At 44.9% G+C, this 26745-nt stretch overlaps 1 protein-coding gene across 13 annotated transcripts in view; it reads left to right on the top strand.

Moving 5' to 3' along the window:
- The window catches only part of MICAL3 (microtubule associated monooxygenase, calponin and LIM domain containing 3), a 245007-nt gene that overhangs the window by 57663 nt on the left and 160599 nt on the right, over positions 1–26745 (top strand). For 4 of the 13 annotated variants that reach the window (XM_047787944.1, XM_047787943.1, XM_047787945.1 and 1 more), the window contains exon 1: positions 16234–16404. The exons of 2 other annotated variants lie outside the window; for them this stretch is intronic. The gene's annotated coding sequence lies outside the window, so the exon portion shown is untranslated. Of the gene's footprint in view, positions 1–16208; positions 16405–26745 lie in introns of those variants that run through there. 7 more of the 13 variants (XM_047787949.1, XM_047787948.1, XM_047787946.1 and 4 more) reach the window with 4 other exon arrangements.

The raw sequence follows: 26745 nt of genomic DNA, 5'->3' as shown, positions 1-26745 counted from the left end.
ACGATCCCGTGGTAAAATACTGTGTATAAAGACCTCTCCTTGTTTGCCCATCCCTCCCCATCTTCCTACCCCTCCCCCCAAAAGGCTTTCTTATTTGTTGCTGTAACCAACTATTTAGAGGTTTCACTGTTACAATGTTTCCTTTCAATTAAAGGGTAACATCTCGTTAAAGGAAAGGTAAACAGGGAGTTACCAGTTGAGGTTCTGCAGTAAGGAACCCCACTACTTTCCACGAGGATGTGGTTCAATCCCTGGCCTCGCTGAGTGGGTTGAGGATCCAGAGTTGCCGTGAGCGCTGGTGTAGGTAGCCTGGCTGTGGTGTAGGCACGTGCAGCCCTAAAAAGCAAAAATAAAATAACCAGAAGGCTGAACCACTGCACCCCTGCAGTAGGATTTAGTATCTCTCAACCCTGCCTGCATATTAGAATGCCAGAGGAACTTTAAAAAATACTAATACCTGGGTGTGATCATTTTGTAATATATAGAAGTATCAAATCACCGTGTGGCGCACAAGGAGCAAACATAGTGTTGTAGGTCAATTATACTTAAAAATAAAATAAAGTAAAATACTGATGCCTGGGCCCCCATCTCCAGAGATTATGGCTTAATTGGCCTGGGGTACAGCCTAAACACTGGGGTTTTTAAGCTCCTAGGTGATTCTAATGAGCTAAGTTTGCAATCTTACCATTCCAATCAATCAGGAAGATATTTTCCCAGGTGAACTTGGGACTAATTTCTTCTCTCAAATGGGTGGCTGCTGTAGGACAGGGTGTAAAACTGTCTGAATGTCGAGAAGCTACAGGGATCCAGCCACTCAAAGAGGCTCAGGGTGAGGGAGGGAGCATCTCTCTCAGAAAAGATCCTCTCATTAAATGAATTGCTTTGATTTATATTCCAGGGAAAGGGGGTGGGGAGGCACATGCTTTTGCAAGTCTGTAGGGTGAAAGCTGTGGCTTTCTGGAGATGACGGACTTCATGTCAGTAGTAACCAGAGTCTCATGCAAGTCTCCCACCCCCTGTGAGGAGAGTGGACACTTGAAAAGAGGTCAGGAATGCAGGGGGCACCCTGAAGAAGGGAGCAGCAACAGTAAGAATATCTGAGAAAGCGAAATGTTATGCTTCTCAGGCCTGAAAGCCGCTAGCATGTCTTGAATCCTAAGTTTGAAGGATTTCCCTGAAGATCCAAGGACCAGGTCCGCCCCTCTCTGCAGGTACTATTGCTGGCAGGAGGGTGCATCTCTTGGGAGAGATTCTTCCAAAACTTGCATTCCAAGGTCACCTCATGAATATTCATAAGCACTGTGAAGCAGACAGGAGGCAAAAACTACATAACGAGTTCAAGTTTGCAGTGCCTGATGTGCTCGAAGAAATAGATAAGGCCATGAAATTCTGGGCATGAGAAGTTAGAAAATTATTTATTTATTTTGGTCTATTTGGGTCTGCACCTGCAGCATATGGAGATCCCCAGGCTAGAGGTTGAATCAGAGCTGTAGCCACTGGCCTACACCACAGCCACAGCAACACCAGATCCAAGTTGAGTCTGCATCCTACTCTGAAGCTCACAGCAATGCCAGATCCTTAACTCACTGAGCAAGGCCAGGGATCGAACCTACATGGCCATGGATATTAGTCAGATTTGTTTCTCTTGAGCCATGACTGGAACTCAGAGAAGTTAGAAATTTATTTATTTATTTATTTTTGTCTTTTTGCCATTTCTTGGGCTGCTCCTGCGGCATATGGAGGTTCCCGGGCTAGGGGTGGAATCGGAGCTGTAGCTGCCAGCCTACGCCAGAGCCACAGCAACGCAGGATCCGAACCGCATCTGCGACCTACACCACAGCTCACGGCAACGCTGGAACCTTGACCCACTGAGCAAGGGCAAGGATCGAACCCGCAACCTCATGGTTCCTAGTCGGATTCGTTAACCACTGCGCCACGACGGGAACTCTTTTTTTTTTTTAGAAGTTAGAAATTTAAACACACTAGAAAGTGTGATTACCAACCTGGGGCCAGAACTTCACCAGTCACAGCTTCCTAAGGTAAAGTAATTAAATGTAACTAAATTTAATGAAATTAGAAGCAGTAGACAGATGTTGGTGCATTACAAATATTGTGATGCATTTATATTAATAAAATACTAAACATCTGGAGTTCCTGTCATGGCTCAGTGGTTAACAAATCTGACTAGGAACCATTTACCCTTGCCCGCCGCGACATGTGGAAGTTCCCGGGGCCAGGAATTAAACCAGAGACACAGCAGTACCCTGAGTCACAGCAGTGAAAATACTGGATCCTTAACTGCTAGGCCACCAGGGATCTCCATGGCCAACATTTAAAAATAAATAACAGAGGATCTGGCAATGCCATGAGCTGTGATGTAGGTCCCAGATGCGGCTCAGATCTGGCATTGCTGTGGCTGTGGTGTAGGCAGGCAGCTGTAGCTCCAATTTGATCCCTAGCCTGGGAACCTCCATATGCTGCAGGTGCGGCCCTAAAAGGACAAAAGGCAAAAATAAATAAAATATAAATAAATAACATAGGAGTTCCCTGGTGGCTCAGTGGGTTAAGGATCAGACATTGTCACTTCCGTGGCAGTGATTCAGTCCCTGGGCCGGGAACTACTGTCACTGCAGGCATGGCCAAAAACAAACAAAAAGCCAGAAAGAATTTACTCAGATGAGGAAATGAATAAGTAAAAAATACGTAGATAACATTCATCACTGACAGTAACCAAAAGCACAGATCATAGCAACACTGTGACACTCTTTTAATGAGATTATCAATTAAAAAATAATACCTAATGTTATTGAGGGTGTAGTAAAATTGAACTTTTTATTATGGATTGTGGGTTTGTTTTTTTTTTTTCTTTTTCTTTTTAGGGCCTCATCTGCAGCATATGGAAGTTCCCAGGCTGGGAGTTGAATTGGAGCTACAGCTGCCAGCCTATGCCACAGCCACAGCAATGCCAGATCTGAGCCACATCTGCAACCTATGCCACAGCTTGCAGTAACGCCAGATCCTTTACCCACTGAGCAAGGCCAGGGATTGAACCTGCAGCCTCATGGATACTAGCTGGGTTCTTAACTCACTGAGCCACAACAGGAACTCCTAGATTGTGTTTTAAATTGGTAAAATGTGGGGGGAACACAACATAATAATGGGAAAAGCCATAAAAGTATATACCCAGGAATTTTTCGCAATGAAGTTATTTAACAAAGATTTTTAAAATTCCAAATTTAGGGAGTTCTCTTGTGACACACAGCAGGTTAAGGATCCATTGTTGTCACTGCAGTGGTTGGTACTGTGGCATGGGTACAATCCCTGGCCTGGGAACTTCTACATGACAAAAAATAAAATGGAATTCCAAATGCATGAAAGATATTCTCTAGTGTGTTATAATAGAAAAAGAATAGAAACAGCTGAAATGTCCATTAGAGGAACAGTTTAAAAATACATGGTACATCAATACAAGGGAATATTTTGAACTTATAACAAAAGCCTACATCCAGAGAAGGGGAGGAAACAAGGAAAGATTTATGATAAAATGAACAATAGGATACAAAATAGTAAGCACACCATGTTTACAACTTTAAACAATCTGTGTATCTGTGGAAGACAAACACACATGTGCAAATTGCTAATGTGATGGACTGTGGAGGATTTTCAAGGTTTAAAAATTCATTTGCTGTTGTATATAAAACTCTTGGGAGTGGAAGAAATGAATGTGCAGGAGAAGAAAAGAAATCCCAGAAATGATCATATTACAATGTAGAATGTTTTTTTGTAGAAGCCAGAAAAGTCAAAATTATGTCCAATAACTTCAGGCCATGTCGACTTTTTCTGTTGGAAGCTGACGTCAACTTTGGTAGACTCCTTGCTTGTGGCAGGCAGTTTGTGAATATCTGTTGACTGACTGATGTTTAGACTATACTATTCACAGTCTCAATCCTAGGAAAACTTGAATTTATCTTTGAAGAAGCATCAGAAATCCTTCTGGAAATAACACTTTCTCTTTAACTGTATATTGTAAGGGGGACTTTAATTTTTCCTGCAGAGGGAGCACATCTGTGGGAATTTTTCCTCCATTCAGAGAATTACAAGAATATTTTAAGTAGGTCACAGCTCTGAAGGGAAAGTTAAGGTGTGTAATCAACAGAGGTCTGGGGAAAGTTTGTTAGAAATTTGCCTAATGTGGGGTTTAAATGATGGAGCTGTTTTGTTGAATTGGAAAAGAGTAGGGAAGCGGGGGAAGGGAGGCAGGTTCAAAACCAGCAACTTGGAAAACCTGTTCTCTTTCCTCCAGGCTCTGGAATTTTCAGACCAACTAGCCTAATGTATAACTCCTGAGTTCCTCTTACCTTTTGGTTTGCTGTGTAACCTCAAGGTTAACATTTAGTGTCTCATCCTCAAGAGGAATGAAAAATCTTGCTCTCTTCCTTCTCCAGAGGCATGTTCAGTGGAAGGTTTAGATTTTATGCATACTTATGTGCCACTTACACTCTTTCCGTGAGGGTGCCTGCATTTTCTGATAGGCCTTCAGCAGATGGACACCAGGGCACAGGAAACTCCCACACACAGAACTTTCTATGTGCGTGCGTGCGTGTGTGTGTGTGTGTGTGCATGCGCATGTGTGCGTGCAAGAGAGAGGGCAAGGGAGAAGGAGAAAGCTGTACTTGGGTCAACTCAGAAGCCCAATATCAACCCTCAGTATCTGTGGAGTGAGTGTTCTTTTTTCCATTTTTCTGACTGGGGGAGGGTTTCTGTAATTCAGAGACACTAACGTGATCAGGGTTTTTCTCCAGAAAGCAGGGAAGTGGGGATTTGGGCTCCTTTCAGCCTGAGGACAAAACCCATGCTTTTGTCATGCCTCCGTGTCAAATGACTCAGGGTAACATTCTGACTGTGGCACTCATTAACTGTGCGTCCTTAGGCAAGTTTTTTAATTTCTCTGAAGCTCAATTGCTATATATGTGTGTGTATATATATTTATATATATTTCTTTTTAGGGCTGCACCCACAATATATGGAAGTTCCCAGGCTAGGGGTCGAATCTAAGTCACCCGTGCTGCAGCTCACAGCAATGTCAGATCCTTAACCCACTGAACGAGGCCAGGGATCGAACCCACACCCTCATGGACACTAGTTGGATTCCTAACCCACTGAGCCACAACAGGAACTCCCTCAATTACCTTATATTAAAATAGGAATAATAATGACACAAAATGAAGTTATTAAGAGGGAGGAATTCCCGTTGTGGCTCAGTGGAAACAAATCTGACAGGTACCCATGAGGACGCAGGTTCGATCCCTGGCCTCACTCAGTGGGTTAAGGATCCGGCGTTATGGTGAGCTGTGGTATAGGTCACAGATGTGGCTTGGATCCTTGGATCTCACATAGCTGTGGCTGTGTGTAGGCTGGCGGCTATAGCTCCAATTCGACCCCTAGCCTGGGAACCTCCATAGGCCGCGGGTACAGCCCTAAAAAAAAGAGAGAGAGAAAAGAAAAGAAAAATGTTATTGAGAGAATTAGAACTTAAACCTTTTTTTTTTTTTTTTGGTTGTGAACAATGGAAGTAGACTCTAGGGTAACTTTGGGGAAGGGTCAAGGAAATTTATTGGAAGAATATGAATTTGCTAATACAATGGAATGCAAAGTAAACACAGGTGTTGGGAAGGCTGAGAACCAGGGCAGCTGAGAGGATAGAGAGAGCAGACAACAGTTTCCTTCTTTAGGGTGTTCACGCCTGGGTGAATCAGCTCCGGTTATTTTCAGTTCCTGCATCTCTCTGCTCAACACTCAAATTCCAGGGAGAGAAGTCAGCTTGGTCCTGGCTGCTTCCAGAGCAGGGTGCCCCACTGACCTGCCCACCAGGGCTGCAGGGGTGGTGGAAAGACAGGTCCCACAAAAGATGCAGGGACTAGTACCCAGTGAGAGGGCCTGCTTGCCAGGCTGGCAAAAGCCACAGATGTCCAGCCTGGCACTTATGCACCAGGTGCCCCAGCCCAGGACCTGGCGTGAGGAGCAGCCGGGGTCCAGCAAATTGCCATGCCTTAGCTCTCTCAGGGGTTGGGCTGTGAGCTTGGAGCAGGTGGTGGTGCCCCTGTAGGAGGAGGCCCTGAGAGCCCAAGGGAGGCTCTGCTGGCTCACTGTCTCCTGTCCCTACTCCCTCCTGTCCCCACTCCTTCCATAGGATGCTCATGGTCAACAATTCAAGATCATAAGGAAATAAAGCCACTTCTCTGCTAGACAGAATTGGGACATCTGGCCCTGCAGCTAAGACTACTGTAGGATTCTGTCTTCAAGATTTTGCTGGGACCCCATGGTTCCTAGTCGGATTCGTTAACCATTGCGCCACATGCTACTGTGTCTAGGCTGGGTTTCCAAGAGAGTGAGCTTTGGCTAAAGCACTGTGGTTGTGGGGATGCCAGGACCCAAATGCCATAAATCTAGAGGAGACACAGTTGTTCCTCTCATTCCCTTTTCCTTTTTGGGGGTGGGGTGGGGAGAGCTATAGTGTTAAAATTGTACAATTTTTTAATTACAGAAGTATGTTCTATAGTCCATTCTTCCCCCAAATGAAAGAGCATAAAAACCAAAAAAAAAAAAAAAGGACAATCTCAAACCCCACCCATTCCTCTCCTCACTGAGAGATTAACATGTTAGTATTTCTTTTTTTTTTTTTTGTCTTTTTGCCATTTCTTGGGCCGCTCCCGCGGCATATGGAGGTTCCCAGGCTAGGGGTCGAATTGGAGCTGTAGCCACCGGCCTATACCATAGCCACAGCAACGCGGGATCCGAACCGCATCTGCGACCTACACCACAGCTCACGGCAATGCTGCATCGTTAACCCCCTGAGCAAGGGCAGGGATCGAACCCGCAACCCCATGGTTCCTAGTCGGATTCGTTAACCACTGCGCCACGATGGGAACACCTAGTATTTCTCCTTTCAAATTTCCTTTCTTTCCCTCCAACCTTCCCCCCTTGTAGGGCAGTGAGATGGTCCTGAAAAACTCTGTTTGTCTGCATGTGGAGATCAGGACAAGTTAAAGAGGTTCAACTCTTTTTAAAATTTTTATTTATTTATTTGGCCACACCTGTGGCATATGGAAGTTTCTGGGCCAGGGATTGACTCCAAGCCACAGTTGTGACCTATGCCACAGCTGCAGCAACACCAGATCCTTAACCCACTGCACTACAGCAGGAACTGCCAAGAAGTTCATGGAACACCTTTTTCTCTCTCTTTTCTGAGGGACCATCAAATGGCCCTTCTGTCTTCACTTTCCTGACCTCTTGGATGCAGCCTTCTCAGTCTCACTAGCGAGCACTTTCCACTCGGCAAAGATACTTTTCTATCCAGGTCTCACTCTCCCTGCCCTGTTGTCAGCTCCTTGACCTTGGGATGCTCTGTGTCCCGACAGCTGCCTTGTCTGTCACAAACACCTGTGATGATTGAGTGAGAAGGAATCAGAGGTTAAAATCAAATAGAAGTTGAGTGATCTCAAATGGAGGATTTGGGGTCCTGTGTGTGCCCTTAAAGGTACCAGGCAAAGGAAGATTTGACATTTTTTCCTTTCCCATAAAAGACTGATTCAGTTGGATGTGTTTTCCTCTTAAACCAAAAATGCTGATTTGTGTGCCAGTGGTTTCAAGTTTGTCAGCTCCACTCCAAGGCTTTTTTTCAGAGCATCTTCTGTCATTATCCAACTTCCTGAACATGCTATATCACGTGTTTTCTCCTTGCTCCACTCCTTTTTTATTCTTTTTCACAACTGAAAACAGCTCTGGGGTTCCTGTCACAGCACAGCGGAAACGAATCCAACTAGGAATCATGAGGTTGCAGGTTTGATCCCTGGCCTCGCTCAGTGGGTTAAGGGTCCAGCGTTGCCGTGAGCTGTGGTGTAGGCCGCAGATGCAGCTCAGATCTGGCGTTGCTGTGAATGTGGTGTAGGTCAGCAGCTGTAGCTCAATCAAGATGGGTCTATGGAAAATACCTTTAGTCACCAAAGTCAATGCAAAATAAAATCTAGAACCACTACATTGCATTACTACATCTAGACCCCTAGCCTGGGAACCTCCTTTTTAGGTGTAGCCCTAAAAAGACGGGGACAAAAAAAAAAGAGTCCTGCAGAAGAGAAAAAATATATATATATTTTTCTGTGCACATTACACCTATACATGAATGTGTTTGTTTGTATATTTATTTTGGCAAACTTTGTTGGTTTTGTTGTTTTATTTTTGTTTTCATTTTGGCTGTGCCCACAGCCTGTGAAAGTTCTGAGACCAGGGATCCAACCCATTCCACAGCAGCAACCCAAGCTGAGGCAGGGACAACGCTGGATCCTTAATCCTCTGTGCCATAAGAGAACTCCTACTGGGCAGGTTTTTATAAGTTGTGAATGTACATGAAAATATATGTCCAGAAAATCCTGTTGACAAAATTTTTTGTGTTTCCTAGAGACTTTCAAACACTTGGTCTGGCTTGGCAAAGGGTCTTCTTGCAAGTTACATCAGGACTCTAGGAAACTCTATTTTGATGATGATTGCAATGTAGTGGTTCTAGATTTTATTTTGCATTGACTTTGGTGACTAAAGATATTTTCCATAGACCCATCTTGATTTTGCTTGCTTGTGCTCATACAGAGTTTCTGGCTACTACAGAATGTATGTACCAATGGGTTAGAGGGGACACCTCTCAAATTCTTGTCATTGTGCTATGAAAAATTGATGTGGAAGTAGATTTGCAATTTTGCCAAGTTGCATTTAAATTTCCTTTTTCCTGCAAGGGTGAAACTTGCAAACCAATCAGGATTTAATTAGTTAAAATAGTTCTAAAATTTTTTTTACATTTTTAAAATTGTGGTTCATTTACATTGTTGTGCCAATTTTTGCTGAACAGCCAAGTGACCCAGTCATGCGTATATACTTTCTCTTTCTCATATTATCTTCCATCATGTTCTATTGCAAAAGATTGGATATAGTTCCCTATGCTATAGAGTAGGACCTCATTGGTTATGCATTATAAATGTAATAAGAGGTCTAAATTTTTACCTTGTTATGAGACATTAGCCTAGAGATAAACCCTAGAACCCAGGGTGTCTTCCAGCTCTGGGACATGCCAATCCATGATCCTCTTAGCTTTTCTCTGGAAGACTGGGGTGGTTTAAAATCAGTCTTCATTGTAGAAGAGCAGCAGGGACCGCAAGCTTTTTAGATCCTTTTGTCTACAGTAGGTCTAGGTGATGGTGATTATAGCCCAGGAATCAAATTGTACCACCCCATCCTGTTCCTCCCTCTTGTCTCTTTCATCCTATAGATGGAAAGGGCTTCTGAGCTTTGTCCAGGGAATCCTGACCTTTAGGCTCCACTTAGCTTGGTTTTTTCCTGTAGGTACATTGGAGCTGAACACCCCTGCGGCAATGATGAACTGAATTAGTGGCAGTAATGGGTGTGATGTTTGAAATGCTTGGATTGAATGGACTGATGGATTCCTATTGGACTATAGAATCCATCCACAGGCTGTGTTTCAATCAGCAGTATTTGCTTGTGACAGAAAGCTGACTAAAACTGATTTAAGTTAAAAAAAAAAAAAAGGAATATGTTGTTTCATGTAACTGGCTTCCCATGAGGCTGGATTCAGGGCTCACAGATTTGACCAAACCCAGCTCCTCTCTGTTTCTCAATTCCACTCCTTCTGGTGCAGGCTCTATCTCACGGCCCAAGATGGCTGCCAGCAGCTAACAGAGCTACCTGCATCGCACGTTAAGTCCAGAGAGGGGTTATGATCAATCCTGACCAAACCCCACTGGAAATGGAGGGAGGAGGGGTAAATTCTTCAATGGAAAATTAGGCTACTGATGACTGGAGGGGAGGATATCCTGTGGAGGCAACCACAAAACAAAAACAAAGCCAAGGATGGAGAAAGCTAGGAGTGGAGAGTAATGTTGGGTGGATTAGCCACTCAGTATGAAGATGGACACCTTGGACTTGTCCCTGTCACAGAATTGGGTATTTTGAAGAAATGCAAATGATTTTTAATATTAGCCAGTGCTAAATATAGCTCAGAGGACTGAGCTCCTTTTATAGCTAAAAAAGTCTCTGAGTAAGGTTTTGTCACCCATTTCAAAGTTGTAATTTATGGATTATGTGCTGCTTTGAGCCATCTGTCCACTACCTTCTTTACTGGTTCAGGTGAGACACTGAGTTTGTCTGTCAATAATTTGAGCAGACTCTACTCTGATTTTTACATAATTTCTCAGGGATTTTGGAGAAGAGTGGTTAAGTGGTGGACAAGGGGAAACTTACTTTGCTATAAAATTCCAGGGGACTTTGAAGGAAAGATACATATTTATCACTTGGGTGGATACAAATACACTGTGATAATTGAAGCAACAAGATAATGTTTTTCATCTGTCACATAGCAGGGATTACAAAATAAATGTCCAGGATTGGTGAGGGTTCAGAGAAATAGATCATACATTGCTGGTGGCAATCTAATAGGTGTAAATTTCCTGAAAGAGCATTTGGCAAAATATGTGAGACATTTTAAAAAATGCAAATGTTTTGACCAAGCATTTCTATTTCTAGAGATAATTAGGAAATAATCATAAAATATGTAAATATTTACATATATGGATAATCCTTGAAGTTACATATAATAATGAAAAATTGGAAATAATCTTTTTTTTTTTTTTGTCTTTTTAGGGCCAAATTTTCAGCATATGGTGGTTCCTAGGCTAGGAATCAGAGCTTTAGCCACTAGCCTACACCATAGCCACAGATCTGAGCCATGTCTTTGACCTACACCACAGCTCACAGTGACGCTGGATCCTTAACCCACTGAGTGAGGCCAAAGATCGAACCTGTGTCCTTGTGGATACTAGTCAGATTCGTTTCTGCTGAGCCACCACCGGAACTCGGGAAATAATCTTAATGAGGAAAAATGATCTTGGCTAAATAAGGTAGAATCATATGATGCAGCCATTTAAAATAACGGTTGGTTTTTTTTTTTTTGTCTTTTGTCTTTTTAGGGCCACACCTGTGGCATATGGAGGTTCCCAGGCTAGGGGTCTAATCAGAGCTACAGCTAGCCCGCCTACACCACAGCCACAGCAATGCCAGATTCGAGCCACGTCTGCGACCTGCACCACAGCTCACCGCAATGCTGGATCCTTAACTGGCTGATCGAGGCCAGGGATTGAACCTGCAACCTCATGGTTCCTAGTTGGATTCATTTCCACTGCACCATGCAAGGAACTCCCTACAATAATGTTTTAATCAACTATAATAAAATTTTTTAAATAAAATTATGTTTTAGAATAATCTATAGTGGCATATGAAAATTCCTAGTATTTTAATCAATTTTTTTAAAGAAAGGATACATACGAAAAAGAATATACATACTATGTACCCACAAAAAAGTATAGGAAGTAACACAACAAAATTGTAACAGTGCTATGCTGGTAAGATAATGGCTAAATTTTATTTTATTTATTTACTTCTGTACTTTATTAAAAAATTTAAAATAATGAACATGTATTGCTTTGGAAATCAGAAAGTTTTTCTGGAGTTCACATTGTGGCTTAGCAAGTTAAGAACTCAACATAGTGTCCATGACGATGTGGGTTCTATCCCTGTTCTTGCTTAGAGGGGCTCAGTTGGTTAAGGAGCTGGTGTTGCCCCAGGCTGCAGTGTAGGTCACAGATGTGGCTCAGATCCAGCATTGCTGTGGCTGTAGGCTGGCAGCTGCAGCTCTCAGAGAACTTCTAAATGCCGCAGGTGTGGCCGTGAAAAGACAATTAAAAAAAAAAAAGTTTTTTTCTTAAAGACCACACCGCAGTTCTTCCAACAGCCAAATCAAAGATTGACGTTATCCTCCCTACTGTTTGGTTATGTCCAGTTATTTCTGGGTATCTTCCTTCTCTTCCCCAATGCTGCCCTCTCCCAGAACTCAGTGCCCTTGTAGGGTTAGCTGGGGATGGAATATCATCATTCACCTCTGAGGAGCTGATCTGATCCACCCCTCACCAAGGGGGTTTGATGGTTTTCACCCTCCTCCAGTCAGTACATACAGGCTTCACGTGGGATGCATCAGGATAACCTCTCACAACCTGACAGTCCTTTGCTCATAGCAGATGCCCAATAAATGCCTGAACACATAAGTTAAGTACCAGAGAAGCAGAGACGGTTCAGAGCTCTCTGGGGATGAGCTAGGGGAGTGAAAACTAACTGAATGGACTAGGGCTGGCTCAGGCAAAGAGCGTCTTAGAAGTATTGCTTCAGAATGATGTGCCATATTAAATGTTTAGTGGCTCCCACACCATTTTGCTAGTGTACCCATCCTTGTGAGGATCTCAGCAGTTTAAAAAGAATGAAATCAGGGCGCTCCCGTCTTGACTCAGCAGAAACAAATCTGACTAACATCCATGAGGATGCAGGTTCGATCCCTGGCCTCGCTCAGTGGGTTAAGGATACAGCGTCACTGTGAGCTGTGGTGTAGGTGGCAGACATGGCTCGGATCTGGCATTGCTGTGGCTGTAGGGTAGGCCAGCAGCTTGCAGCTCCAATTCGACCACTAGCCTGGGAACCTAAATATGCTGTGGGTGCAGCCCTAAAAAGACAAAAAAAAAAAAAAAAGAAAGAATAAAAAAGAAAAGAAAAAAGAAATCAGGAGTTCCTAGTCAGGTTCCAATAATGAACCTGACTAGTATCCATGAGGACGTGGGTTCAATCCCTGGCCCCACTCAGTAGGTTAATGATCTGGTGTTGCCGTGGTGTAGGTCACAGAAGCGGCTTGGATCCTACGTTGCTGTGCCTGCGGCCTAGGCTGGCAGCTGTAGCTCCAGTTCGACCTCTAGCCTGAGAACTTCCATATGCTGCAGATGTGGCCCTAAAAAAACACACAAAAAACAAATCAAATCCTTAGCCCAGCTTATTTTTTCGAGGCTCTGTCACAACTGTCAGTGGAGCAGATATTTCACTAAATGGCAAATCAGAAATTTCCCTGAATCTGCACGCAGCAACCCTATAAGAAGTCCCTCCCTCAGGCTTCCTCACTGGTGGGGCTGATTCTCCAGGCACAGCAGGCAGTGGGGGCAGTTTTCGCTGCTCTTTGCTATTGAATCTGCCAGATGTGTCAAGGACATAATCTCTTGATGAAATATAAACAATAGACCAGTAAAGTGAAAATACATGGTGCCTCTCAGTTGTTTTCAGACTTCTCCATTGACTGGTTTTGCTCACTGTGAACACCTGCTGTACCAGGCTCCTCCAGTCCATAGTATGGGCTTTGCTATTTTGTATTTGTTCCCTGTTGCTTATAATGGTTCTCTACTTGTTACATATAAAAAGGCTGTGTTCACCCAGGGTGCAGGGCTGCAAGAGAATCCACAACTTGTAAAACTAGACTCCTTATTCACCAGCTTTATTACAGCAGCCAAATGCATCAGCCTATCTGAGCTCGGATTGTAACAGACTGCTCCTAACCCTCCTGACGTGATTGTTTCCAGGCTGAAATTAAAAGGATAGAGAGCAATATAAAACATAATGTAGGTGTATCCCATTTTCTTTGTTTGGAATGCAGTTGGTTCCTAGGAAAGAGGAGAGGGCTTTGTGTTGTGGGGCTGTGAAACGAGGCACTAGAGTTAGATCTGCCCTGTGTGCGTGCACTTGGGCAAGTCAGCTTCTCTGATAGTACTTCATGGAGTTGATCTGAGGGCAAGTTGAAACCATACATGCAGAGCACTTCCAGACAGTATGTAGCACATGGTAAGGGTTGAATAAATGTAAGCGGTAGCTGCTGCTGCTGTTGCTACTGCTGTAAATGAAGGAGAGAAGTAAATATGTTAATAAAAATTGCACAGTGGGGCAGAAAATCAGGGCTTGGGAGAACAAAGTAGAAGTGGGAATTCTATTAAGCTAGCCGCTTTTGTTCACCAGTTTGGGAAGGCTTCATGGAGGAACTGGACTTTCTAGAACTCTTTGCATAATAGTCAAGATGAATTGTCTGGCTGGGGTGTGGAGTTATTAGAAAGGGTACCTCAGGAGTTCATGCTATGGCACAGTGGGTTAAGAATCTGACTGCACAACTGAGGCATGTAAGTTAGAGGTACCAGAGCTGGGGTGATAATTGGGAACATGTGCTTATTTCAACAAAGAACTGGAGAGAAAAATGGTTTGATCTGTTGCTTCCTATTTCTCCCAGAAAATGGGACTTCAGAAGGAAAAAGTAAGGAGATATCTTGGCCCACATGGAAATGATAAAGCCCTGATTATGAGGTAGGATAGTAATGACTATCTTAATAGATATCATTGATTTAGAACTTTCTGTTCCTAAGTTTCATTCCCTTTTAAAATCCTCATTTGTGTTCATCAGAAATAGACTCAGTATTTAGGGGTTAAATACTATAGCTTCCCATTTACTTCCTATATAGGTGAATTTAAACTACATAGCTCTTGGATAAAGATGTTAAGAGATGGAATAAAGTAGATAAATTTGAAATACATTGGTAGGATCAAAGGGGTTATTTTACTTGTTCCCTGTTGAATGAATATCCTACAAGTCGTTATAGGATAAAACACTTGTCATCCATGAAACACTTATATCACTTATATTTTAGTGACTTTACAAATAGATGTTGTCCTATTATACTTGTTTAAAGTTCATATAAATTCCTTCCGTGTGTGTCATCATTATTAGACAAATTACTGAGACCATCATTAATGCCAAGTTATTATGGTATAAGGAAAAATTTAAAAACACCTTAAAAAAAAAAAAAAGAATCCAACTACAGCAGTTTGCCTTAGCTGTGGCTTGGATTCAATCCCTGACCTGGGAACTTCCATATGTCATAGGTGCAGCCAGAAAGAAAAAGAAACAAAGAAAGAAAAAAAAAGAAAGAAAGGGAAAAAAGAAAGGGTACCTCAAACACCTTATACAGTTTGGAAAAGGGTTGAATGGGTGTAGGGTGAGCATATGACGGGAGGTTGAAAAGTTCTGAAAAAAGAAGTGGAGTTGGCCTGAAGCTTTGTACTAAAATGTAGACCTGCTGCCTGCTCTAGAACAGAGCAGATGGGACCCTTACAAGATGTTTCAAAGTCCTGAATTTGACAGGCCGTGAGACTGAGAGCCTAATTGGCCTTGCAGGGTTGAAGCGCTGCTGCAGATTTGAGATAGTGACTTTGACAACTCTGATGAGGCCTGAGCAGCAAGACTTGTTGCTGAAGGCAGGGATTCTGGACAATTCAACAGGCGAATGAATTATTAATTGAAGCTTTGTGTGATTATGTGGAGGATGAGAAAGGAACAGGAGATGGATGACTCTTGGAAGAGTAGAAATTGTTGGCGAGGGTGTGGATCTCCACATATAAGAAAGCTCTGCTTTAAGAGGGGGAGGGACCTAGAAAAATACTGATTTTTTCCTGACAAAAGGTGGTGTTGATACTGTTTGTATTTCCGTTGAAAGAAAGCCTGCCCATTTCAACCCAAGTTCTTTAGGATGCCCCAAACTGAAAAACATATGTAAATACTGCTAATCCCACACAAAGGATCATAGGCTCGCAAAATATGAGAAGGACCATGAGAGATCAATACTAGTACAATATCCTCTTGGATTAGGTTGAGGTAAGGGAGGCTGAGACGGAGTAACCTACTCGGGCACACACAGATATCTGGTTCAATTCTCTCTACATTTTCTTTTAGATCGCCAAACCAAAAACTTGAGGATCCCCTCATTTCTTTGTTCCCTCTTTGGATAGGATCAGAAAGAAAATTCTAGTGTTGTGTGGCAGCTCCTGGGAGCAACGAATACGTGCCCTTTAATCGCATTCTCTCTCCTCCCCATCTGGCTGGCTTTGATGTGCCCACCGTGCTTTTTCATTGGCCATTTCGCAAGGCTCCGCGCCCCCTTGCAAGATTTCCAGCCAATCAGCTACTCCTTACCCCCTCGGGGCGGGCTTTGAGGAATGTACCAATGGGCCTGCAGGGGGGTAGAGAGGAGGAAGGGCGTGGTAGCGGCCCCTTTCTCTACCTTCGGCATAGAAACATGAGCTTCTGGGCAAAGGCGGAGCCTGCGGGTAGCGACGGCGTCCCCGAGGACAGGAGGCAGAGTGGGTTCCGGAGGCTCACAGAGGTTCGCGCCCCGAGGCCGGTCCCTGTGGTCGCGCCCCGGGGGCCGCAGCCCCGCCCTCCCATGTGCCCGCCCCGCCCGGCGGCCGCGCCGCAGCCTCAGCCGCCGCCGCGGTGCTGCCCGCGCGGGACGCAGAGCACTGAGGCGCGGACCCCGGGCTGAGGTACCAGCCGGAGTGGGGTCGCCGCGGGTTGGGGCGCCGGACGCCGCGCCCGAAGGGCCGAGGCGTGGGACTGCGTGCTGCGGCCGGGACGCCGGCGCACCGCGGCATGAGGCGGAGGTGAGAAGTGCTCCGAACCCGGCTGGGACCCGCGCGGCCGGGCGCCTCCCTCTGGCCGCCGCAGCTCCTGAGCGGACTGCTGGCCCGGGTCCGGGTCCAGGTCCAGGGCGGCGGGCGGGAGGCTGGGCGCGCTTGCCGGGGGCGCCGTCCGAGGCCGGGCACGAGGGGACCCCGCCGGCTGCCAGCGTGTCGGCGAGTGGAAGCGCCGCCGATGAGCCGCGCTGGGGAGGGCGGGTGCCGTGGAGCTTGACCCCCCCCCCCCCCGCCGTGATCGTCCAGTCCGTTTTGTCCCTCCGTGTCCCTGTGTGCCCTTGTCCCCTCTTCTCGTTCTCCGTGTCCACCATCTCCCCGCCTCCCCCATGTCCCCCATCCCTTCGTCTCCCCGTCCCTCTACGCCCCCGCGCACGGACTACCCTTGTCTCCCAACTTCCCTCCAGACTCGGTTCAGGGAAAGCCTCTTATAATACAAACTGGATCTTGAGGTTTAAGGGGGCTGTTTAACGCAAGCATCAGTTACGGTAAACATAAGCGTTTCGGGCCGAGAAATGGAGGCGAATTGCGAGCAGTGTTTTCTTCAAGGTTTCCCACCTTCTCTTTTTCTGGAATGTGGCTGGAGAGATGGCGTTTAAACTTTTAAGTCCTATCTGACAGCTTGTAAGGGTCGTTTGTAAAGGTCGTTTGGATTGTACCCCTGGGGTGAGGGTGAGTTGGGTTTTTGAGTGAGCTGGATGTTGCCCTTCAATTACTGAGCAAGCAGGAAGGCCTCTGCCCCCTCATTACCTGGCCACACAGGTGCCAGTCCTTTGTGGTGATGGTTCTTCAGAGGAAATTATAAATTTAGCATTTGATTGTCTGACGGACTAGGTCAGAAATTTGGCTCAGGTTGTTGCAGTCCTACAATGAATTCTTCTTGAGCTCCAGGTTGTAGGAAAATTTTAATTTTTTTGATAATATATTAAATGTCATGAATTAATTCCAAAATTATAGGAAAAATATAGTTTAGGTGTTTTTCTTGCAAAGAATCTTTAGAAACTTGGATCTGGTTCCTAGCAAGCCTCCTTTTTGTGTTCATAGCACTAGCTTTAGAAATATCTAGAACTCTTGACTCTGCTGGATTGTGAGGGTCCCCCCACCCCCACCCCACAGTGCCTCCATGTTTCAAGTGATGGCTGTTTCATGGTGTTTCTAGGTGTGGGAGAGAAAATGGGCTTCAAAGTAAGGAATATAAAGTACTTAATGCCTGGCACATAGTAGATGTTTAACAAATATAAGTAATTTTTCTTTCCTGTTTGGAAGACCTGTGGGTGATGAAATTGGATGTGGTTTTGTTTGCATGCTCCCTTCTTAAGTTAGGAAGACCAGATCCACCATCCCCCCACTCCTCTTCCCATTCCAACCTCTAGGTCTCAACTCAAAAAAAATTTTTTTTATTACTCAAATGAATTTATCACATCTGTAGTTGTATAATGATCATAACAATCTGATTTCACAGGATTTCCATCCCACAGCCCAAGCACATCCCCCCACCCCCCAAACTGTCTCCTCCGGAGACCATAAGTTTTTCAATGTCTGAGTCAGCATCTGTTCTGCAAAGAAGTTCCGTCTGTCCTTTTTTCAGATTCCACATGTCAGTGAAAGCATTTGATGTTGGTGTCTCATTGTATGGCTGACTTCACTTAGCATAATTTCTAGATCCATCCATGTTGCAAAAAATGCTGGTATTTCGTTCTTTTTAATGGCTGAGTAATACTCCATTGTGTGTATGAAACACATCTTCTTGATCCACTCCTCTGTCGATGGACATTTAGGTTGTTTCCATGTTTTGGCTATTGTAAATAGTGCTGCAAATGAACATTGGAGTACATGTGTCTTTGCGAGTCATGGTTTTCTCTGGGTAGATGCCCAGGAGTGGGATCGCTGGATCAAGTGGTAGTTCTATGTTTAGTTTTCTGAGGAAACTCCATACTGTTTTCCACAGTGGTTGCACCAATTTACAATCCCACCAACAGTGTACTAGTGTTCCTTTTTCTCCACAACCTCTCCGGCACTTATTGTGTGTAGACTTTTTTGATGATGGCCATTCTGGCTGGTGTAAGGTGGTACCTCCGAGTGGTTTTGATTTGCATCTCTCTCTAATAATGAGTGATGTTGAACATCTTTTCATGTGTTTCTCGGCCATCTGTATGTCTTCTTTGGAGAAGCATCTGTTTAGATCTTCTGCCCATCTTTTGATGGGGTTGTTTGTTTTTTTGGTATGGAGCTGCAGAAGTTGTTTATAAATTTTGGAGATGAATCCCTTGTCAGTTGATTCACTTGCAAAGATGTTCTCCCATTCTGTGGGTCGTCTTTTTGTGTTGTTTAGGGTTTCCTTTGCCGTGCAGAAACTTTGAAGTTTGATTAGGTCCCATTTGTTTATTTTTGTTTTTGTTGTCAATACTCTGAGAGGTGGATCTGTCACCTCAAAATTTTTATGGTAAGTTAAAAATGAAATTCAAACCTCTGGGCGTAGAAGTAAAACTCAAACAAGGAAAAATTCAGTTGGTCCTTCTGGCTCGTGTCTTGCATTTTTTTCAGAAGAATAATGTGCACCGTGGAAGAGGTCTTGCGCTATCCTGCACAGGAGAATAAATGGCCAGAATCGACCCTTTCTTGGGTCTGTTGAACAGTCCTATGGGTAAGGATTTTGGTTGTTGTTGGCTTAATGTGTCCAAGTAGAACCATAAACCTTTCCTAATTTCTTCTGGCATTGGCATTTAAGAAATAGCCCTTTGGAGTTTCTGTGGTGGTGCATCAGAAATGAACCATGAGGTTGCTGGTTTGTTCCCTGGCCTAGCTCAGTGGGTTAAGGATCAGTGAGCTGTGGTGTAGATCGAAGATGCGGCTCAGATTCTGCGTTGCTGTGGCATAGGCCTGCTGTTGTAGCTCCGATTTGACCCCTAGCCTGGGAGCCTTCATGTGCCTTGGGTGCGGCCCTAAAAAGTAAATATATAAATAAAAATAAAAAAGGTTACAATTCTCATTTAAAATTAAAAAAATGAAATAAAAAAGAAACAGCCCTGGGTGGGTGAGGCTTGACCAGCATGCAAAGCATAGTTTTAGATTTGATGGGCTCTGCCTCCGAACTGGGCTTTGCAGGGAGCAGCCATGAACCTCCTCCTGCTGGTAGCGGGCTCCGTGTGAGCAGATTACAGGGCTATCAAACCTAATGTTCCTGAAAGAGTAAGAAACGCCACTGGTTTATTTATGTCCTGTAATAATTGGGTGTGATATTTTAACAATAATTGTGTTCTGGAATTACTTACTGCTTTTTCTTTGAAGAAGTGAAAGCTTTTTAATTGCCTATTATCTCATTGATTCTTACTTGTCTCTGAGGTCATCCAAGTTTAGTGCCGTACGCTTTTCCCACTTTATGGATGAAGAAATGGGGGTGATGTGATTTGTTCTAAGTTGGGACATGGTGCCTGAGTTGAAACTTCAATTGAGTTTTCTTTCTCATGAATTTCACTAATAGGGGAAGAAGTCCTCTTTTTTGGAATCTGAAAGACTTAAAGATACTAGACTATTTACTTTTTAACTTGTTTTGTTTTGGCCACGCCTGAGGCATATGGAAGTTCCCCGGCCACGGATTGAACTGTGCCACAGCAGCAACCCCAGCTGCTGCAGTGACAATGCAGGATCCTTAACCTGCTGTGCCCCAAGAGAACTCCCTGTTGTGCTTTTTGAGATGACTAGACAGCTAAGGCTAGCTAACATTTATTGGTGCCTATGTGTGGGGACCTGAGCCAGGCGCCTCATGTGCATCTCCTCCTTTATTTCCCACGACAGTGTACAAGGTAGGACTTAGAATTTTCCCTGATTTTACAAATGACGAACTAGGGTTTGGTGAGACCCAGGCCAAGACAGTGACAGACAGCTGGGCTGGCTCTGAAGTGTGTGCTCCTAACCTCCATGCTTTAGTGGAGATAGGGGAGCAGATGTCAAAGTCCTAATACCTGTTGCTAATGCCTCCCTGGGTCTCATGGGCTGTGGTTGTACAGGGGCTTTATTTTTCATTGAAGTAGATTAGTAGGAATTCTGGACTTTAACTGGGCCAGAAGCATTCTTTAGCCAGGTTATTACTTTAGTGGGAAAAATAGAGCTGAAAAAATAACTATATTTGGAGAGTGTGAAGTATGTAATGAGACCAGATGGGGAGAATAGGGACAGAACCCAAACGGTCATGGACAGACGGAATTTGTGATATTCTAATTCAGGGGACCCCTTTAGTACCTAGGCTTTTTTTTTTTTTTTGGACCCCAAGCTTTTTAACTTAAGCTGCAGGTTGAAATTGTAAACCTGGAGGCATGGCACTTGTGCTGAAATCTGTGCAGTAAATAAGGCTCTCAGGTTCTACTTTAGATAGCACAGTTGAAAATCTGACTCCTTTTTGGTCTTTAGCTTCCACAAATAATGTGGTACATTGTGCGAGTGGTGGGGACATTGTTTGGAAATTTACCTAAACTCTCTGTGGACTTCCCCTTCCCTTCAGCCTCGCATTCTGTCATCTTTGATTCTACTTTTCGGAATGCATCCCTGTCCCATGGGGCTTAGCCACGTGTGGCTCGCTGTTTCCTTGGCATGGGCTTCAGCTGTCTTCAGGTGTAAAGGCTTAGAGTCATCATTTTCAAGAAACTGGAGGGGGAGGACAGGGAAACTATCCTTTAAACCCTGCAGTTCACCAACTTTTTGTTCAGTGACAGGGTTTCACAGAGGAGAGAAAATTGCCGCAACTTAAGAGAAGAAAGTGGTGATAATCAGATTAGAGAAGGGAAAAGGAGGATTGTTTGTACCTTGGTGAGAGGTGGAAGAGGAAGGGCAGGGGCTTCTGCTGAGGGGTCAGTTCCTCGGCAGGAACAGCTTCTTCACCCTGCATCCCTCTGCAGTGCCTCCTCTGTGGGTGTCTGTCACAGAGGAGGAAAGAGCAAGCTAGAGTAGGTGTGTGTGTGAACGAACCTCATTAGATGCAGAGCTCTATTTAATCGTGTATCTCGTGAAGGATACGGTCTGGCTAACTCTGGAGGGAGAGGAACAGTGCTTGGGCAAGTGGTTAACTGGTAGCTTTTATTGATTTTTCTTTACTGTCATATGAAAGGCAAGGTGAAACTTTGGTGGGTCCCAGCTTTGTCCTGTCTCCTGCCCTGCCTCTTTTCTGTTGTTGATGTAAGCAAAGTATGAGGGAGGGTTGAGTCCTTTTGTCAGTATTGGAACTTGGGAAGAGAGGAGGGTCAGCCCAGAGGGAAGACTGAGAAGGATGGGCTGTGCTTACACTCCTAGTCCCTGTCAACCCCCGCTGCATTGTGACAACAAACCTTCAACTCCGGCTGCCTGGCTGCTGACAAAGTAACAAAGCCGACTTATCCAGGTCCCAATACTCCATCCTGTCTGCTCCTTCCTTCACCCACCTCCACCACCAAGCTGCCTTGTGATTGAGAATCCGTGGATTTGTGTGTAGAAGAGGAGAAGAAGCGGGGAGAGTAGTATGGTAATGATGTCAGCAGTAAGGTGTAGTTGGTGGTGCTCCCGGCCCTGTTCCTAGTTGACCACATGCCTGAAGGCAGGAGGCCATCACAGCAGCCTGAGGGGTAGGTGCTGTGATGGTCCCTGTTTGCTGCGCAAGGAAGCTGAGGCACCCAGAGCTTGGTGACTCCTCCATTAGAAACTATGGAGTCAGGCTTCAGACTCAGGCATTTGGTTCTGGAGTTGTGCTCTCACAGACCAGTCAAGGACAGCTGACTTGGGTGGATTTGCCCCTATCAAGGTTATCCTTGAGGGTCAGCCCTTCTCTTCCACCCTTCGGTCCACGGTTTCACATTGTTTCTCCCTTCACTTTTGAGTTATCTTTTTGAACAGCTGCAGGAGAGATGCATTTAGTTAACTTGTGTATTCTTATAAAACTAGGACAGAGTCAGAGGAAATATTTTGGAGTTTTCAGAGGCGGACTTCCCAGAAGGGACACTCAGGACAGAGTAAGAGTCTTTGGGGGCCTAGGGGCTGGACCACGTGATCTGGAAAGGTTTGCTTCATGAAAAGCTGAGGAAGCTCTTCTCCTTTCCTCCTCTACTTTTTTGCCTGGCATGAGCCTCTAATCCCCCCAACCCAGAACTCATGCAAATCCTATCATTGCCCTAGCTCAACTACTTTATGGATGATTTTTATTAAAAAAAAAATTTTTTTTTTTGACTAGGCCCACGGCATGTGGAAGTTCCCAGGCTAGGGACTGTACCCGAACCATGGCAGCAACCTGAGCCACTGCAGTGACAAGGCCGGATACTTAACCCACTGCACCACAAGAGAACTCCTGGATGCTTTTTATTTTATTCTTTTGGTTTTTCTTAAAGATGAACTAGTGTGTGATCCTAACCACTGTTTGGAACAGAACCTTTTACCCAGTTTGGTCATGACTGGTTAGAGTCATTTTTTTCCCTGTGGAAAAGGAAAGGGAAGTATTTTAACTAGTGACATGGACATGTTTCAGTTTGTTTCCAAAGTAGACGGGCTTTTCTTAAAACCAGACTTTCAGAGTTAGGAAAAAAATCAACCTTCTGCCTTTGGGATTTTCAGCACCTTTAGGCAAGTGGGTACTGTGGGCGCTTAGGTAGGAATGGCTGTCACTTACTGAGCGTTGCTGTGAGCCAGATACAATGCCAAGTGCTTTTTGTGCACTAGTTTCCTGCTTCATACCAGGGAGGATCGTTCCAGAGAGGTTAAGGTCCTTGACCTTAAATAAGTTTCAGAGGCTGGATGACTCCAAATCCTGTGCGTTTAATCACCTCGCTGTAAGCTGACATGTTGAGGGAGCAAAAAGAAGAGGAAGCAAGGAAGAAAAGACAGTATGGGGTAGGGGAGAGAAATTCGTGAAATGGCAGCATGCTTGGGCCCTCAGGACTCCCTGGGACGAGAGACTCCTGGTCTTCAACCACCCTCAGAGGGCCAGGGGCAGAGGGGCCAGAAACGGAAAGCTTTGGCTTCATATTAGGGCTTTCTCTCAGCACACGTTTATTGAGTAACTTAAGTGTCAGACAATAAGGTGAGGTCTGCCTGCAAGGTGGAGGGTGAGGGCAACACAGATGCAGAAAACCGTAGTGTGTTGTGATTAGTGACTGAACTGGGCAGGGAGCCCCAACATGGAATGGTAAGGAAATTTATACCAATGAGCAAATTATTTTTTTCTCCATTCAGTCTTATTAATTTTGTACATAAGACTGAGAATTTCTAGAATTTACCCCCATGCTATTGTTTCAGGAATGTTTGTATATTTCCAAACAGGATCTCTTTGCCGCTACTCTAGAGGACCAGCCTAGCACCTCCGTGGCAGGAAAGGCTGGGACCACCTCCCCTTCCTGCAGGCTGCCCTCAGGCCCAGCAGCATTGCCGACCTGTGGCTTGTGCTGCTTGCCTTGGATGTACCAGTACTCCATGCTACCAGGGTACCATTTCCCAGGTGCTCTAAGAGAGATGGAGCAGTTCTGGGCATGAAGGCCTTAACTGATGCTTTGGGAATTACATCAGACCATGTTACCTTTAAAGCTCCTTTCTAACTTTAGGACCCAGAGGCTGTGCCTATAGGGACCTCAGAATCGGTGGTAGCCTTGTAGTGGTGCCTGCCAGCCCTCCTACTCCTCTTCCTTAAGTATCTCTTTGTCATGTGCTGTATTTGGAAGCTGATATATTGTGGAAAAGGCCTAATGGGACTTCTTGCTGGATATGCTCAGTGAGATAGAGTTTTTGTGGGTTTTTTTTTTTTTTTTTTTTGCTATACCTGTGGCATATGGACGTTCCCAGGCGAGGGAATGAATTGGAGCTACAGCTGTGGGCCTACACCACAGCTCACAGCAAAGCTGGATCCTTAACCTACTGAGTGAGGCCAGGGATCGAACCTTCATCCTCGTGGATACTAGTTGGGTTCATTACTGCTGAGCCACATTGGGAATTCTTTGTGTGTTTTATTTATTTTTATTTTTTTAAACTGGCATATGAAAGTTGCTGGACCAGGGATTGAATCCGAGCTGCAGCTGCGATCTGTGCTGCAGCAATGCTGGATCCTTTAACCCACTGTGCTGGCTGGGGATTGAACCTGCTTCTCTGCAGGGACACAGGCTGCTGCAGTCACATTCTTAACACTGTGCCACAGTGGGAACTTCTTGCTTTTGTTTTAATGTTTTATAAGACGCTTGGATTGCTATGATCAAGTCCATTCAAGTAGAAATTACTTATGTCTCCTGGAAATGATTAAGCATCTTCTCCTCTGCTCCCTGCTATTTTAATTGGGTTGACTCAGTTTGGTGATAACATTTAGGACCCTTTCACATGTTGCTAATGAAGCGTTCTCTCTGTCCATCACCGGTGACCTCAGAGAAGCATTCATCAGCTTAAAGATATCCTTGCTTTAAGCAAAGTTGATGTGAGAAAATGTGGATTGACCTCCTAAATAAAGTTGTGTGTATCTGTATGTCTTGGCTTTAAATTTAATTCTTTACAGTAAAGGAGTTTGGCAACAGAATTTCTTCCTGAGGAATTGGGAATTTTTCTTTTCTATATGCAGCTTTCTCAGGTGGTCTGATCTTCTACCCGTGGTGAAGTGGCTGCCTGTCACTTTTACCTCCTTGAGCTCTCCATGCCCCACATAGGCGAAGCCTCATAGCTGCAGATGACACTGGGCTCTGCCTTTATAGGCTTCCAGGCCTGTAACCCAGGCTTGTTGGTGCAGCAGAAAGAGCCAGATGCTGTCCTGGCTGTGGGTCAGGGTGCGTCCTGGCAGCACCAGGCTGGCCAGCCTCTGCTCATGAAGTATTTGCTTGTACACCAGGCATCTGGACCAGATATCTCCACCTGTGCTGCTTTACTCAGCTCAGCATACAAGTGCTTTCCTCTCATGCTTTTCCCTGGCTGCTTCTGCAGGCTTTTATGAGGCCCAGATGCTTGGGCATAGGCAACAGGCAGGAAAATCCAGGGTGGAATATAGGTTGTTCCCTGGTAGGAAAGGAAAGGAGGTCAAGGGATTTGGCTAAAAACTTTATATTAAGGTATGAGGAGGTGGGCGGAAACTGATTTATCAGGAGCATGCTTTATCAGTGGGCTTTATGACATGTTCTTCTTTAATCTTTACAATAACCTTACGAAGTTACATACATGATCCCCACTTTCCAGGCTGGGAAACATGAGGCTCGTTGAGGTTAGGTGGCTTGCCTGAGATCTCTTAGCTCTTGGAAGGTGGCGCCAAAATGTGCGAGCAGTCTCTGGTTTTGTGGTTTGTACCCAGGCCTCATGATCCTCATGCCCTGCTTCTCCACTCCCCAGTTTGGGGGTTCCCCAAATAATCTTACCTGAGAAAGAAGTCCAGAGGAAGAGGAAAGAGAGAAGGAATGTACTTTCTGGGACTCTGTGTCACTGTAAAGAAAAAAATGCTGCTTGCCGTTCCAGCTCTACAAAGACCAGGACATTAGCCACTGCAGTTGCCCGTGGACGGTGCAGCCTGAGAGGAATTCAGGATGGAGAAAAACAAGATTCTGTGCTTTGAATATACCGGCCCCTGGATAGTTAAGATGTATATCTCAGGAAGAATTTCAGTGACCCCAGCTTCTCGTACCTTCCTGTACATAGGAAAACACTGAAGTGGTTAACTTGAGATGTCTGTTCTTGGTGATTAGCAGTAATCTTTTTATGCTTGACTACATGTTTTTCCCAGCAAAGGAGTTCATTTATATCCTGGCTCCTCCCTTACCTCTTTGGAGCAGTTCCTCAGAGCTACCCGAGAGGCTGTCTCCTGGGCTATAGTCCTCAGTAAGGTCCCCAGGTGAAACCTAACTCTCTCTGTGTCCACCCCCCCGTGAAACTTAACTCTCACTCTCACATACACACTACAGCATGAGTAGTGATTAGGGTTGTGAACTCTGGAACTAGGTTCTGCACCGTTTACTAGGGTGTGTGACCTTGAGTGTGTTATTTAACCTCCCTGGGCCCTCAGTTTCTTCATCTGTGCAGTGGCATGGCAGTCTTATTTACTTTGTGTGGCTGCAAGCATTTAGAGTTCTGCTGGTACTTGGTAAGCAGCAGTGAACACCCTGAACGTTACGGAATACTGTTATGACCAAAGGGACAGTTTCGGGGAGCATGTGTGGGTCCATGCTTACCAGATGAATGCTCCCTCAAACACCCCCCTCATCTGCTGATCTCTGCCTCATCCCTGGCTCGGTGTTGTTTTCCTTATTAGCAACGCTTTAGAATTCCAGGAATAATTTTTTCATTAATTTATCTTTTGTTGGCCCCTTCTTTGCATGTTGCCCTGTACTGGGTATCAGGGCG

The sequence above is a fragment of the Phacochoerus africanus genome, chromosome 7 (genome assembly GCF_016906955.1).
Source record: "Phacochoerus africanus isolate WHEZ1 chromosome 7, ROS_Pafr_v1, whole genome shotgun sequence".
Lineage (NCBI taxonomy): Eukaryota > Metazoa > Chordata > Mammalia > Artiodactyla > Suidae > Phacochoerus > Phacochoerus africanus.
The sequence above is the reverse complement of the archived record's forward strand: the minus strand, read 5'-3'. Positions and strand labels throughout refer to the sequence as shown.